Source organism: Rhagoletis pomonella, unplaced genomic scaffold (genome assembly GCF_013731165.1).
Source record: "Rhagoletis pomonella isolate Grant_MI unplaced genomic scaffold, Rhpom_1.0 Rhpom_scaffold_00012, whole genome shotgun sequence".
Classification (NCBI taxonomy): domain Eukaryota; kingdom Metazoa; phylum Arthropoda; class Insecta; order Diptera; family Tephritidae; genus Rhagoletis; species Rhagoletis pomonella.
The window spans coordinates 2,486,988-2,501,775 of NW_023458566.1; the positions used below are offsets into that span (position 1 = coordinate 2,486,988).

The 14,788-nt window shown below is 32.1% G+C and overlaps 1 protein-coding gene across 2 annotated transcripts in view; it reads right to left on the reverse strand.

Annotated features, from left to right (window-relative positions):
* LOC118747680 (hippocampus abundant transcript 1 protein) overlaps window positions 1–14,788 on the reverse strand; it is a 142,910-nt gene that overhangs the window by 19,514 nt on the left and 108,608 nt on the right. The window lies entirely within an intron of this gene.

The window sequence follows — 14,788 nt, forward strand, 5'->3', positions numbered from 1 at the left end:
AAATAAAATAAAATTAAATAAAATGACATGAATAAAATTAAAGAAACAAAATTAAATGAAATGAAACGAAGCAAAATGAAACGAAGCAAAATTTAAAGAAAGGAACTGGAATGCAACGAAATGAAACAGAATGAAACGAAACGAAATGGATCTAAATGGATTCGAAATGAATGTAAATCAAATAAAATAAAATTACATGAGTAAAATGAAAAGTAATTAATTGAAACCAACGAGTGAATGAAATAAGAGCAAGATGAATATGAAATAAAATAAACAGGGCTGCAACGAAACAAATTAAATGAGACTGAATGAATTAAATTAAATATAAATGAAACGAAATAATATTTACAAGAAATAAAATACATAAATGATATGAGATGAATTGAAATAAAATGACAAGACATCAAATTAAATTAAATTATACAAAAAAAACAATAATAAAATTAAATTATATAAACTAAATGAAAAAATAAAATAAAATAAAGCTAGTGAAATAAAATCAAAATAAATGTAATGGAAAAAAGAAGGGAAATGCAATGAAATGAAATAAAATTTAGATGAAATTAAATGACACAAAGCGAAATAGAATAAAATGAAACTACATACATGAAACGAAACAAAAATTGATTGTAGTAACGGGAAATCAAATTAAATTAATCTAAAAAAGGTAAGGCGTCCGCTCTTCAACATACTATGGAGAACCTCTAATTGTAGTTAATATTGCCATGAAGAAGCTTCTCATTAAAAAACCAACTGCCACTTACGTTGACAATCTGAAGACGCAACCCACATTTTGAAAGAGAAACTCGGCGTGAAACATTTAAAGAAATGTATCGGCTTGCTGTAATATCGATGAAACTTCGTTCCTTCGAAATATTTGGACCATTTGTATTTGATGCAAATATGTATTTCTGCAAAAAAAATAAATAAATTCCGAAAGGTGGCACTGAAGTCGAAAAGTCGGCAAAGGCCATGTTTTTAGCCCTATTAGGATCATTTGCCGAAAATGTGGTAGTATTTAAAGAACTAATGTGCATCAGTTTTAATAAAAACACTTAATAAGTAGTAATCAAGATTTACTTTTTGATACGGAAATGTAAGTTTTTAAAGTGTAGCTGACATTTTATTTACACGGCTAGCGGTCGAACTGGTACACAAAACACATTTGTTTTTAGCAATAATATCCAATTGAAAAATATTGCTAACGGAATGAGAAACTAAAATAAATTTAATACCAGCGCTATTTAAAGTTAAATGCTCTCGTTTGCATAAATTTTCCGACAAGGCTTGAAAAGCTTACAATACGCTGTATTGTATACAAAAATATATAATTGTATGATTGCGTGCCTACCACCATTATCATTTCATTTTACTTTCATCCTCATAAGCGACAGAAAAAAAACAGTAACACAACTACATAAAATACTTCCTTCGTGAAATTTTCCCAAAAGTCAGTACGTTCCCAAGCATATTGCATACTACTTAGTAAGTATATTGACAGCAAGTAAAAGCTCTACTGCCTACCCAGCCAGCAAAGAATCGTAAATTTTGCCGACAGTGCAGTCTAGTACAATTTTCCGTATCCGGAAACGAATAGAAAACGACTACAGTTATCATTCATTTTCGTATCCGGTAAACGTGTGAAACGTTCGAAAAAGATGATGTTATTTGAAAGCAATAACCTAAACATTTGAAAGCATGCATGCGTAGTCAGCCACTGCCGACTGCCGACGTACAGAGGAGAGTGCCGCTATTTGTTAGCTTCCAGAAGGTGCCGGGTTCGAATTCCGTCAGGCGGCGCTTCCTACTTTGATTTTTTTTTTTGGACCATGAAAAAGTATCTGTGAAGTGCAGAAGAAAAGCGTTTGGAACGAAAAATCCAATCAGACAAATTTCAGAAAAAACAGCCGAAAAAGTAACCCTTTCACAAACATTTTTCCGTACTTGTCTGTATATACGTTTCTGCCGCACACTTTAGTGGGAAAACGGATCGTCAAAGTATCCGAAAATTGAATCGGTAAACGGACAAAAATCCGCACTTCATCCACTTTTTTGTTTCTTTTTCGGATCGATTTTCGGATTTTTTGCCGGCTGGGTAACTACATATTATTGCGTGTATTTATGTGGAAAATTCTCTAATGGCACAGAGAGCGAGAGAGAGAAGGAGAGCAGTGTCGAGAGCGCATCCGCCAACTTTACGCCATCACGTGTTGCAACAAATACGATTTCATTCACACAAGCAAGAGCTTTTCTTACTCGCCCACAGTCTGTTCTTGGAAATAATTAGTTCTCATAAAAATAATGCACAGCTTAAGCTTTCTATGTTTTTAGTGCAAAGTATTCAAATACTTTTGCCACACTGATGCACGCACATGCATTAACATATTTGAAATAAATATATGTGCGAGTGTGTTTGCAATGAATTAAAATGTAATTTCGAGTTCCCTGGAGACTTTTCTAACACATAAAACGGTGCCAAAGTAAATATGTTACTTTGTTTTCTTTATTAGAATACTGTACATATTTGTTTTTGCATTGATTTTTCAAGGTACGGGCGCTACTTATTAAAAAAAAATATTAAATGCTATGGCCCGTAGTCATAGAAAAGTTATAAAAAGGTTTTAACGAATAAAATTGTATTTTATTGTAATCAATATGTCAACTCTTTCATAGTCAACATAAAATGTATTTTATAGCTAAAACATAATTTTAACTTTAAAATGAGGAATACGCGATGTTAAACTAGTAAAATAAGGTTCGAAGTTTTCATTTGTTGTTGAAGTAGTAAACATAATAGCACCCAGGTTCGATCCCCACTCTGAACGATTTTAAACAATATTTTTTTTATGTTATTTTTTTAATATAAACATTACTTTATTTTATTATCTTTTTTGTTAATGGTATTTCACAAGATTGTTTCAAGTAAATCAAATATTTTGGAGTTTAATTTTAATAAAAAAGGTCACAAAAACTATAATTACATAAAAAAATTAAAATAATATTTAAAAGAACAAAAAAAGATGTAAAAACAATTTTCCTGACAGCGGGTTTTCGAACCCATGACTTCCCGGCTTGCTACATCCGCAATCGTGCTACACAGGGTGAACTCATTAAAGTACTCATATTTCTTTATATTGCCGAGTAAATTTTTTCTCTTCTCTGTTCTCTCTCATCTTAATAAAATGCTGTTTGTAATGCCGAATTTCTCCCAGGCATAGAAATGACAAAAAATTTTAAGTTGCAACAAATTTAATGACTATTTTTTTAATGTAATGACACGAATATTTTTTAATGCCCAACTTTGCCATTAAAATTTTTGTCATTTAATGCCTAGTAGAAATCTAGCATAAGATGGCTATGACTGACACAACTTAAAAATCTATTCTAAACTTAAAAAGGATGAGTTTTAACTTACGACTATGACTAGGGGCCTATGCCAGACCTGGGCGGCGCCTGCCCGACGGGCATATTCGCGTATACATACACGCTCTGCTTTAGGGAAATGAAAATTTTAGTTTTAAATTACATATTCTCATTTCGGCATTTTACCAGATTGTTCGTCTTTTAATCTTAGCGATGGCTTTAAAAACTCTGGGGATTCTATCGAAAATATTCTTAATTTTTTCAAAACTATTCTGGACTCTTTGTATTCTATTTTTCTGTGTTCTCGGGACTTTTCGCGGTTTCGGGATTTTCTGGACTATTTTAGGACTTCTTGAGCTGACTTAGTACTATTGTATCCAGTAGTTGATGAAACCAAAAACACTAAATATTTAATACTCAAAAAAAAATCTGGACTACATCTTTCCCGCCCAGTATGTGACGTTGTACAATTTTTGTGTCACATTTCCCGACTCGGACACCAAATTTTGCAACAGACGGCTTCTGTCGTTAGAATACAAAATTCTAATCTTTCAGAGGATCTAAAACAAATACGAGTGCATATTTACATACATATGTAAATATGAAAACCCCTAATAACCTACTTTTTTTGAAAAATTGTTACCCACGCACATATGCACCACGCAACCGCAATTATCAAATACAAATGGACTACATAAGTTGGCATGTATGTACATTAGGGTGGTCCAAAATAAGCAAAGTCGGAATTTATATGCTCCCACCCCCTAGGATTGTTGTATATCGAAAAAATATGCTCTTATCTTTTTATTTTGAAATCAAGAAATATATAGAGGGAAACTCTGTTTCCGATCGTAAAATATTAATTTTCAATAATTCTATACCATTTCTACGAAAAGTGTTTTTTTTTCATATAAAATACATGGAAAACTTTGAGCGCTTTGAGCGACCTCTAAATATTTTTTGATTTCAAAATAAAACAAGTAAGGGTATAGGGTATATTTTTTTCGGTATAGAACAATCCTAGGGGGTGAGAGCATAAAAATTCCGACTTTACTTTTTCGCATGCATTTTTGGACCACCCTAATGCAGCATCCCCATTTCAAAGTGATATTGTTTTGCCACTGATGTTTATTTATTGGTTTTTAAGAATTTTTAATCAAAATATTTGGATGAAAATTTGTTGATTTTTATTGTTTTCTACAAAGTTTTAATCTAGGGTTCATATTAGAGCTCTCGATTTTGTTCGCACATTTTCAAACAGCCCGGGTATATGAGCAGCGAGTACTCGCACACTTGTTCAATGCTCATTACTCGAAAATTTCCGAGCATGAGCTCGAGCAATTCGAGTTTTTTCGAGTAATTTGAGCAATGTTTTTTTTATTATATTGACATTTTTGGTAGCAACTTTTTAAATTTTTCAAACTATTGATATATAATGCAAAGATTGTTACATTGTTATTTAATAATATAATTTATTTAACATGAATTAGAAAGCAGCTGCTGACAAATACAATTTACAAATTTTCTTTTGTTTATGAAATTGTTCAAAAACTCGAAAATTTTGAACAAACATTTGAGCAGTTGAGCAATGAACGAGTTTCGAGCGAGTATCGAGCTACTCGCATTGCTCGATACCCGGGTATCTAGAGCTCTAGTTCATATAGGTTTTTTAAGATAATGAACTGCATTTTAATTGAAAGTTCTTAAAAATAAGTACCATAAGTAAATATGAGTGGCAAACAATATCACCCCTATTGGTGCTATTGATATGACCGATACTGTATATATATATATATGTATGTGTGTATGTAATTTGACTTAAAATTAATAAGTCAACGAGCTGATGTCATCTCCTTACTGCCAGAATATCGTTAAACTTAATGTCAATAAGTCTTTCTGGTTTACTTAGCCTTTAGAGGATTTTTTAATTAAAACTGATATTGTATAAGTAAAAATTTAATTTAAAATTATTTAATATATATATTTCTTTATAAATAATAATAATTTTAAAATATTTCCTGCGATGGTTTTCACCTTATAAAATGAATAGGTTATTTTCCGAGAGAAAACTACTTTTTATTGTTCTTAGTGCCGTTTTCTCACGTAGGTTCTAAAATTTATCTACCCTTTAAACATATTTTTCCAGAACAAAATTTTTGTTCAATTGGCATATAAATTTTAAAACCTACTTGAGAAAATGGGCCTTAGTGTTCCCGCGTATTGCTAGCGTTAAGTTCGAATATGCATAAAAGCGCAGTTAGTCGTGTCAGGAGAACGTGTCAGCTGGCACGATCTACCTTATGGGATTTGCAAGTTAACGAAAACTAACCACCTGACGTTGCCGCAGGGAAGCCAACTCGTGGGGAATTCCCCAAATTGCGGGGAATTTGAGTTTGCGTGGGGAATGGACGATTATTTGTGGGGAATTTCAGTTTACGTGAAGAATCGGGAGATGAACTGCTTTTTGCGAGGAATCGCAATCCTGCAAATTATACAAATTACCGTTGATTTAGAATTCTCTTTGTCGCATTTGCGTTCATATAACGAATAGACACACTTTTTTATGTGGAAGAAAATCGCCACACTTTCGGAAACTTTAAAACAAAAATATTTAGCCGGTTGAAACTTGCACTTACTCGAATTGAGTGGGCTACAAAACTGCAAACTCAAAATCTTTCTAGAAAATCTAATCAAAAAGCTCGAAGCTTTTTACGAAAGTTTTTAGTTTTTATTTGCAATATTTTAATGAGAAGCAACCCGTTGTTGGTTTTATTTTGAATTAAAATGTGATAACGGACGTGACAGATTTTTTCCCCGTACAATATTTTTGCTAGTACATAGTACATAGCTGAGCGCTACAAAACTATGATTTCTATAGAAATCTGTGATAGCAAATTTTAACAAAATTGTCAATTACACTCGCTATATCTCAGTCGTTTTGTGTATCGATCGATGTGAAATTTTCACACAATAAAACTACAAATTATTCCAAAGAATCTAAGTTTGACAACACTTCTTAATACTCAGTACTAGGGCTGTGCGATTATTCGATTACTCGAGCAAGTTGGTTAATCAATTATTCGGTTAATCAATTACTCGAGTAATGAAGATTTTGATTACTCAAAACGATGATTAATCGAGTTACTTGAAATATGATTAGCCAAAAAAATAATTTTGCTCGTGAAAAGAGTTTGCTTTGGAAAATGCTTATTTTCTTTTTTACATTCTGTATATGAAAAAAAAATTTCGTTTTAATTTTTGAAAACAGAAACGTTGTTTTCAAAGTATCAAGGAACTTTAACTAACTACTTTATACATACAGTATTGGCCAATACAATAGCACCCCCATTTCAAAGTGATATTGTTTGCCACTCATGTTTATTTATTTATTTTTAAGAATTTTCAATTAAAATACAGTTCATTCTCTCACAAAACTCACATAAACTCAAGTTTAAAACTTTTTAAAAGACCGCAAAAAAGTGCAACAAATTTTCACCCAAATTTCAAACTTTTTTCTCAGAAGCTTGAATACACAGTTTTATAGCCCATTCAATTTTAGCCTAATAATGTGCAAGTTTCAAGTGGCTAAAAATTACCGTTGATTTTTTAGAATTTTTTTCGCCGAGGATGTTGCGGGTTTCTGCCATATAAAAATAAATTGTGTTTAGTCCATATATGGAAGCAAATGAGCCAAAAAAAAAATAAAAAATCAACGGTAATCTTTAGCGACTTGAAACTTCCACATTATTGGACAAAATTGAATGCGCTATAAAACTGTGTACTCAAAAAAAATCTAGAGCTTCTGAGAAAAAAGCTTGAAATTTAAGGGAAAGTTTGTTGCACTTTTTTGCGGTCTTTTAAAAGTTTAAAACATTGGTTTATATGGGTTTTGTTAGAGAATGAACTGTATTTTAATTGAAAATTCTTAAAAACAAATAATTAAACATAAGTGGCAAACAATATCGCTTTGAAAGGGGGGTGCATAGATATGTCCAATACTGTATGTAAAGAGTTGAAATGTTGATTACTCATTTTACTCGAAATGTGGATTAATCATAAAGCAAATTACTCAAATATTTTTGTTTTTGGTTAATCAAAAATTTTTGATTACTCGAGTAACTGAACTTTTGAGTAATCATAGCTTCTAATTAATCGAATAACTGAGTTATTTACTTTATGATTAATTAAAATTTTGAGTAATCAATTAATCGCACAGCCCTACTCAGTACAAATTTTCTTTTAGAATTTTCACCATGAAAATAGGAAAATTTTGGAAAATGCCTGGAACCATCGGATAGCCCGTACAAAACTCTATAGAAATCATAGTTCTCGAATTATTTTTCCCATTTTCTGTCTGCTTTCCAGCTAGTCGAAAAGTAGCTTGTTTTGCACTGCTCAGCGCGCCTGAGACATTTCAAGTGAATCGCCCCAAGTATATAATTAAATGTTTTGCTTAAGTTTTGGAGTTCTTCTCTCCATCGTTTCGCGTTTTCATAACCATTTTCGCCAACTGAATACGCAATTTAAAGCTATAAAGCCTTTTGAACCCATTTACCCGCATTTTTGTTTTAAATTTTTAAGTAAACACCCATATGTACATACTAGGGATGTTGCGAATGTGGAATTTTAGACATCCGCGGATGCGAATGCGGATGCGGATGTTTAAAAGCTAACATCCGCAGATGCGGATGTCAAGTATTTTTAATAAATAATTTAGGTGAGTGAATTAGGTGATTTAATAATAATAATACATAGATTGGCGCTTACACATATGTTAGTGTTTGGCCGAGCTGTCGGACGCTGTCGTGTAGTGGTAAGCAGTGCGCGCTTCCACTTCGCAGCGCCTGAGTTCAAGCCCTGGTCAGAGCAACATCGCCAAAAAATATAGAAAAAAAGGTTTTTTCTTAACAGCGATCGTCCCTTGGCAGACAATGGCAAACCTCCGAGTGTATTTCTGCCATGAAAAAAAGCTTCTCATAAAAATTCAATCGCCGTTCGGAGTCGGCATAAAACTGTAGGTCCCTCCGCTTTGTGTGACAACATCAAGGCGCACGCCACAAATTGGCGGAGAAGCTCGGCCAAATTAGGTGATTTAGGTAAATAAGAAATGGAAAGGTTAGAGATTTTTTATAATTTTTTTTTAGTGCTGGAATTTAAAAATTGGAACATTGTATTTAATAAAAAACTTTTTATTAAAAAGTAATGTTGTTGCCTTTTCGGGTTACAGTCTGTTTCTTAAAGGGTCGTAAATCAAATCTGCGCCACTAAATAACTACTCGCTCGAGGCGACAAACTTTAAAAACTTGAAGCTTGACCAAATTGTAAATTCTTTTCGATTGACGCTGCACCAGTTGAGAAGACTTTCAGTTATATTAAGTTTTTTTATTGCGGTGCAATAATTCCCTTTTGAGAATTGCATTGGGACTGCAAATGTCGGATGTATCCTCCTGACTTTCATCTTCACAATCTAGCATCGTTGTTTAAACATCGCTGTTTTCCAAAGAATTCTTCATTCTCATTCTTTTGGTTCTTTCTGAACCATTCGCATTCGCAAAAGATCCGCATTGATTATTGCGAATGCGAAAGCGAATGCGAATATTCGCAACAACCCTGGTACATACATATTTAAGTATGTATGTATATAGCCTTAGGGCAAAATTTCGCAGATATTTTTACAGAAAATAATCGGAAATTTTAAAAACTTATTTTTAAGGCTTTCAAAAAACACTTATCGTTAGGAATGTTTCGGAATTTTTGAACCTAAAAGATCGCAAAAGTCCCGTAATGTCTGGATTAAAAAACAAAATTCGAAGAAAGCACGAAGTGTCCATCTTCACGAAGTGCCGAAAATATTACGAACTGTCACGAAGCCTCTGAAATCTTTGACCTCAAATTTCTACCTGTATCTTTAATTTGTTATTTTGGCTTAAAAAAAGGACAACAAAAATAATTCTTACATACTTATGTTGCTCGCCATATCTAATAAAAGATAAATTTTTTAAAGCATTTTCTTTTTTATGTACGTAAACTGGTTTTGGTCTAAATCTATTATAGACCAGTCAATCTGGCGCTTGAGGTCAAAATAATAATTAGAAAACATACCGACTTGCTAGAAAAATTATACTGATTAAAATAACAAAGTGCCCTATCTCTTCGTTTGACAGCAAATAATTTTAAATTACTTAAACACTATTGGCAATGAGCGCATCGCCGTTAATATCGCAGATGGTTTATTTTTCGCTCAACGCGAATTTATTTATTTACATATTTCGCTTTGTTTGTGAATTTACAATTCTTACAGACTAAGTACAAGTGAAATTAAACGGGTGATATTGTTACGAATTGCTTTGAGATAAAAATTTAATACTTAAATAATATTTTGGAAGGGGAAGAAATTCTCTACATAATTACAGTGAAAAGTACTACGCTGCGACTAATCACATTCGCGTAACCAATTGCTATTGATTTTATAATAAATTTAATCAGACTATTTAGCTCCTGTACATACATATCTCCGGCAAAGAAAAAAACGACTTATTGGCCCGTGGTTACAGAAAAACACAAAGTCGACTCGTAAATTAGTTGCAGCTTTTTGGACAGATATCCCATTGAAAATTCAAGTCAAAAAGCTGCAATTATATCTAAAGAGCCTCCCTGTCTCAAATTCTGTATGACTTTGTTTTTGATGAATCATAATTTAATGGGTGCGCGATCCAAAAAAACCCAATACGTATTTCAAAATAACATCAACCAAGTTTAGGTTCATACATACATACACACACACTAACTGCTTATGACAAACAGAACTCATGTGTTATGCTAAAGTGACATATTTTTTAACCAACTTACCCACGTACATATTGTATGTACATACTTGCTGCCGAAGTTATATGTACATATGTGCAGCTGCGGTCAAAATAATAGCACCAAGTGTTTGGTAACAAAAAAAAATTCTAAAAAATCAATCAATAAATTTTTTGACATTTGATTAATTGTTGTGATCTTTGTGCAAGCTTTGAAAATTTTATTTATGCATGTATTTTGTTTCTGTTTTATGTAGATCAAACTTATTTATATGAAAATTGTTATAAAACATAAGTTGCAAGCAACACCACTCTGAATTTTGGTGCTATGATTCTGACCGCAACTGTATGTATTATATGTCTACAAATACAACTTTATTATATTTAGTGAATTGGATTATGTGTGTTTATGAGCAGTGTTGCCAGGAATTTAAAAATAAAAAAAGCTAGATCGGCCAAAAAAAAAACTAAAAAAGGCCAGCCTTTTCAATATTTCATTATCGCTTATGTACAAAAAGGAGGTGGTACAAATGCACCACCGAGCAACAAAAATGTAAATATCTCGAAAACCAAAGTACTTAAGATCATGGAATTTCATGAAAGTTATTTAATAAAACCATTTTAATAATAAAGGGGACTCTTTTTTTAGGGTCTGAAAACCCATAGTCCTTAAAGACGGAGTACCACCAAATATCTTCATACATTACAATACGATTCGCAACATATCTGGCGAGAGTTTCACGTCTCAGTCACTCGTGGAAGCTGTGCAACAAAGCAGCGAAAAATGGTCGGCAGCTAAGGACCCCCGAATGGCTACGGCCTAGCAGCGGCAACTTACTAAGTACCTTTCACCCTCACGATGTAGTGCTTGACGTCATCCCCGTGGGGGTGCGGAGTTCTAAGAAATAACATGTTTTCCTGCTTTTATAGGGACACTTGAGAGCCCCTGAAAAAACTGTTAAACTATAAACAGAACGAGTTCGCTGAGTAAATTTCGTCGGACCGAGCGATGTCGCCGGGTGATATTCGCTTACCATTTGGTAAAAAAAAAACTGAGCCCGAACAATAATTTAGTGCTACTACAAATATTGTGGAGGATTGTCCTTAAAAAATGCTAGTTTGAAAATAAGAAAAGGCTAGAAAAAAGCCACGAAGCTAAATCCTAAATTTCGAAGCTAAACGACAAAGAAAAAAGCTAGATCTAGCTTCAAAAATTCTAAACTGGCAACACTGTTTATGAGTAAATACAGGGTTAAAAAAATCCAGCAATTGACAACAAATACCAATTTAGGAGCATAATATAGGCACAAGAAACAGTAAAACCGATGGGCCTTTGAGTCAAGGGGAACTAGGAATGATTTACGAAAAATTTATTGATTTATTGGCTAGTATCGAGGCAGGTACAAATTATATGTATGTATATACTTTTTTTGTATGTTTGTCATAGATATATGTATACAAATGTACATTCATTCAATTCAAATGCCTTATCAGAACGATTGATTTTGAATTTATCATTTTGATTACCCGAAATTTTTTTACGTTCCTGATAAAACGTAGGCTATAAGTAAAGGCATTTCCTAATCGAAAATGACAAAAAAAAAAATATTATGAGACACTGCAAATAAATAAAACGATCCAAAAAATCAAAATGTTCTCAACATTTCTTTGGCATTAAACAATTTATATCTTCATTCAAACTAAATTAGCCGCATAGACTCGTGCACAAATTTTTTTCGCTTAAATTAACATTCAAGTGGATATCTGGGTACCTACATACATTTGTATGCAAATACACTTGTTTGTAGCTACATATGTACATATGCACCTACATATTTCCATTAGGGCGGGTCAAGTTTTTACGACCATAGACGTATAGCATCGGCGAGTTCTACGTGTAATTCTATCTTTTTCCTAAGACATCCGTCACAGGGCGAAACAGTGAAAATTTTCACATTTTCTTACGTGCTTAAATAACATATATTTTACTTATCCTTGAAAATTTTTTTTCATACAACTAAAATTCAATACAAACTACATGCGTACATACACATGTATGTATGTAGGTATGTACACCACACTGCATCACCAAAAAAAAAGTTGCGGTTTTTCCGCATGAATTACGAAATTTATTATATTTGAAGACGTCCACCAAAATATTTCGGAAAAATATTAAGATTTACGTGAGCTGGACCGATTTGAAAATATCTCCAAAAATGGAGTTTTTTATGCATAAAAATAGTTTATTAACCCTAAAATGGTAAACATAGCCTGTGAGGCGCAACAATTTTTTGTTTTTGCGATATTTCCAGATCGGTCTCTCATATCAAAGCGTGGGTGTTCGTGCCAACTCAGTTAAGTATTCTATAAGATTGTGTGCAGTACGTGTTTTGTTCAGCTCCATTATGTTGACGAAATATTCATGTACGTGTGTCGGAACGGAAACTATTTAATAACAAAATTTTTCTAAGCCATAGGCATGATATTCTTTTTTAAAATGTTAATTTGATCTAAAGTTTATAAGCTAAAGAAATTTAACAAAAATATACCGAACGGAAATACTTTTTTTTTTTCAAACGTTCTCTGTATACCACCCATTAAAAGATGTGATCTGTTAATATGACTATAACAAATTTCAGATATAAAAAAATATAAAATTTTCTAATTAATTTTTGTTACAAAAGATATAGTGAATATGTATTTGCTTTTGTTTGAATAATTTTTTTTTTTTATAAATGTGAAATGTTCGTTGTTTATAAGGGAAGCCTCAAAGGCGATGTTTACCATTAAAGGGCTAAAAAATATGTTTACCATTCTAGGGTTAAAGAACTATTTGAAAAAATCCCCTCAGCTCAAAAAATCCTCATAAAACTATTTAAAAATCTTTTCAACGGAATCGTAATAATGAGATTTTCTATGCTGTTTTTTAACAGTTTTCAAAGATTGGGCTAAGAAAAACTTGAATAAGTAACTGGGCCAAAGCTATTCCAATTTAAACTTATGAGTTAACAGTGGAAAGGTATTTCCCCAATCTTTTTATTTCTGTGCAAAAAATTTGAGCATTTCTTTACGACACTACAGCCAATTGCTAAGTAAAAGAAACCTACTTTCGCAATTTGGCGAACTCCAAACTGATTTTAGATCCATGGTTTATTCGGCAAGTTTGCTTAGAATTACACGTAGAATCCTCCTATGCTATACGCCTATAGTCGAAAAAATCTCCCATAAAAATGACCCGCCCTAATGTCCATATGTATGTATGTGTGTATGTAGATTTATTAATAACGGCACATGTATGCACATGAATTTGTTATTCAACTGCTTTAAACTGGCTATTTTTAGTATGACAATCAAATTAAGCTTTAAAAGAATACTTTATCATAATGCAATAATCAAGAGCCTCCACAATACAGGCAATTTAACTAGTGGAAAGCGAAGCCGAGGCAGTTGCAAATGCAATTTGCATAGATTTTGATTTAAAAAAAAAAAACGCATATGAATGTACACTATCTATAACGAAAACATGAATTTTGTAATATATCAGGTTGCTATGTACATATGTACAGTGGTCCACAAAATAATAGGAGTGCGACATTTTGATAAGTTTTGGCTATTTGCCCTTTGTTTATTTTATATTTATTATTTTTTCATAAAAGTTTAGCTGGTTGTATAACAAACAAAATATAAAATTATATTTCAAAATTTGTACAATAATTGTAAAGATTCTGCAAATTTTCACCAAAATTTCAAACTGTTTAATCAGAATCTTTTGAAAAACATTTGTAGCCCATTTAATTCTAGTCTAATGAAGTGCAAGTTTTAAAAGCTGCTAAAAATCCTTTTATTTTTTTGGCATTTTTTTTTTTTGCTGGCAGTGTCCTCTATATAAAAGAAATTGTCGAACACACTTTGTATGGAAAAAACGTAAAACACCTTGAACCAAAAAAAATTCTCAAAAATCAACGGGATTTTTACTAACTTGAAATTTGCACGTCAGACTAGAATTAAATGGGCCTCAAAATTGCATACGCAAATTTTTTCTAAAGATTCTGATTAAAAAGTTTGAAATTTTTTGTGAAATTTTGCAGGATTTTATAATTTTTGTACAAAGTTTTAAATGTAAATGTATATGGAATTTGTTGTAAAACCAGCTAGATTTTCATACAAAAATAATAAGCATAAAATAAACAAAGGACAAATAGCCAAAACAGATTAAAATATCGCACTCCTATTATTTTGTACATATGTACATATGTATTCTTGAAGGCATTTTAAAAACATTTATTTGCTTGCATTATCATACATAAATACACATACAAAAAGTATATATTATGACTATGCATACATACACCAGTGCATATAAATGTAGGTGGATACACCCTTTAAACAAATTTCTGTCTTCAGAATGTAAGAATGCATCTAAAATGATCATAAATATGAATCTGAGATCAGTCAACAAGACTGCCTTATTTCGGTCTCTTTTGGTAAGTAACCATTTTTTACTCAATCGTTGATCAAAAGTAACAAAGTTCACGTAGAAGTAAAAGTTTATTTACATATAATTAAATTATAACAAAATATTTGCTTTCACGACTCAAATATGACTCATAACTTGCACTCGT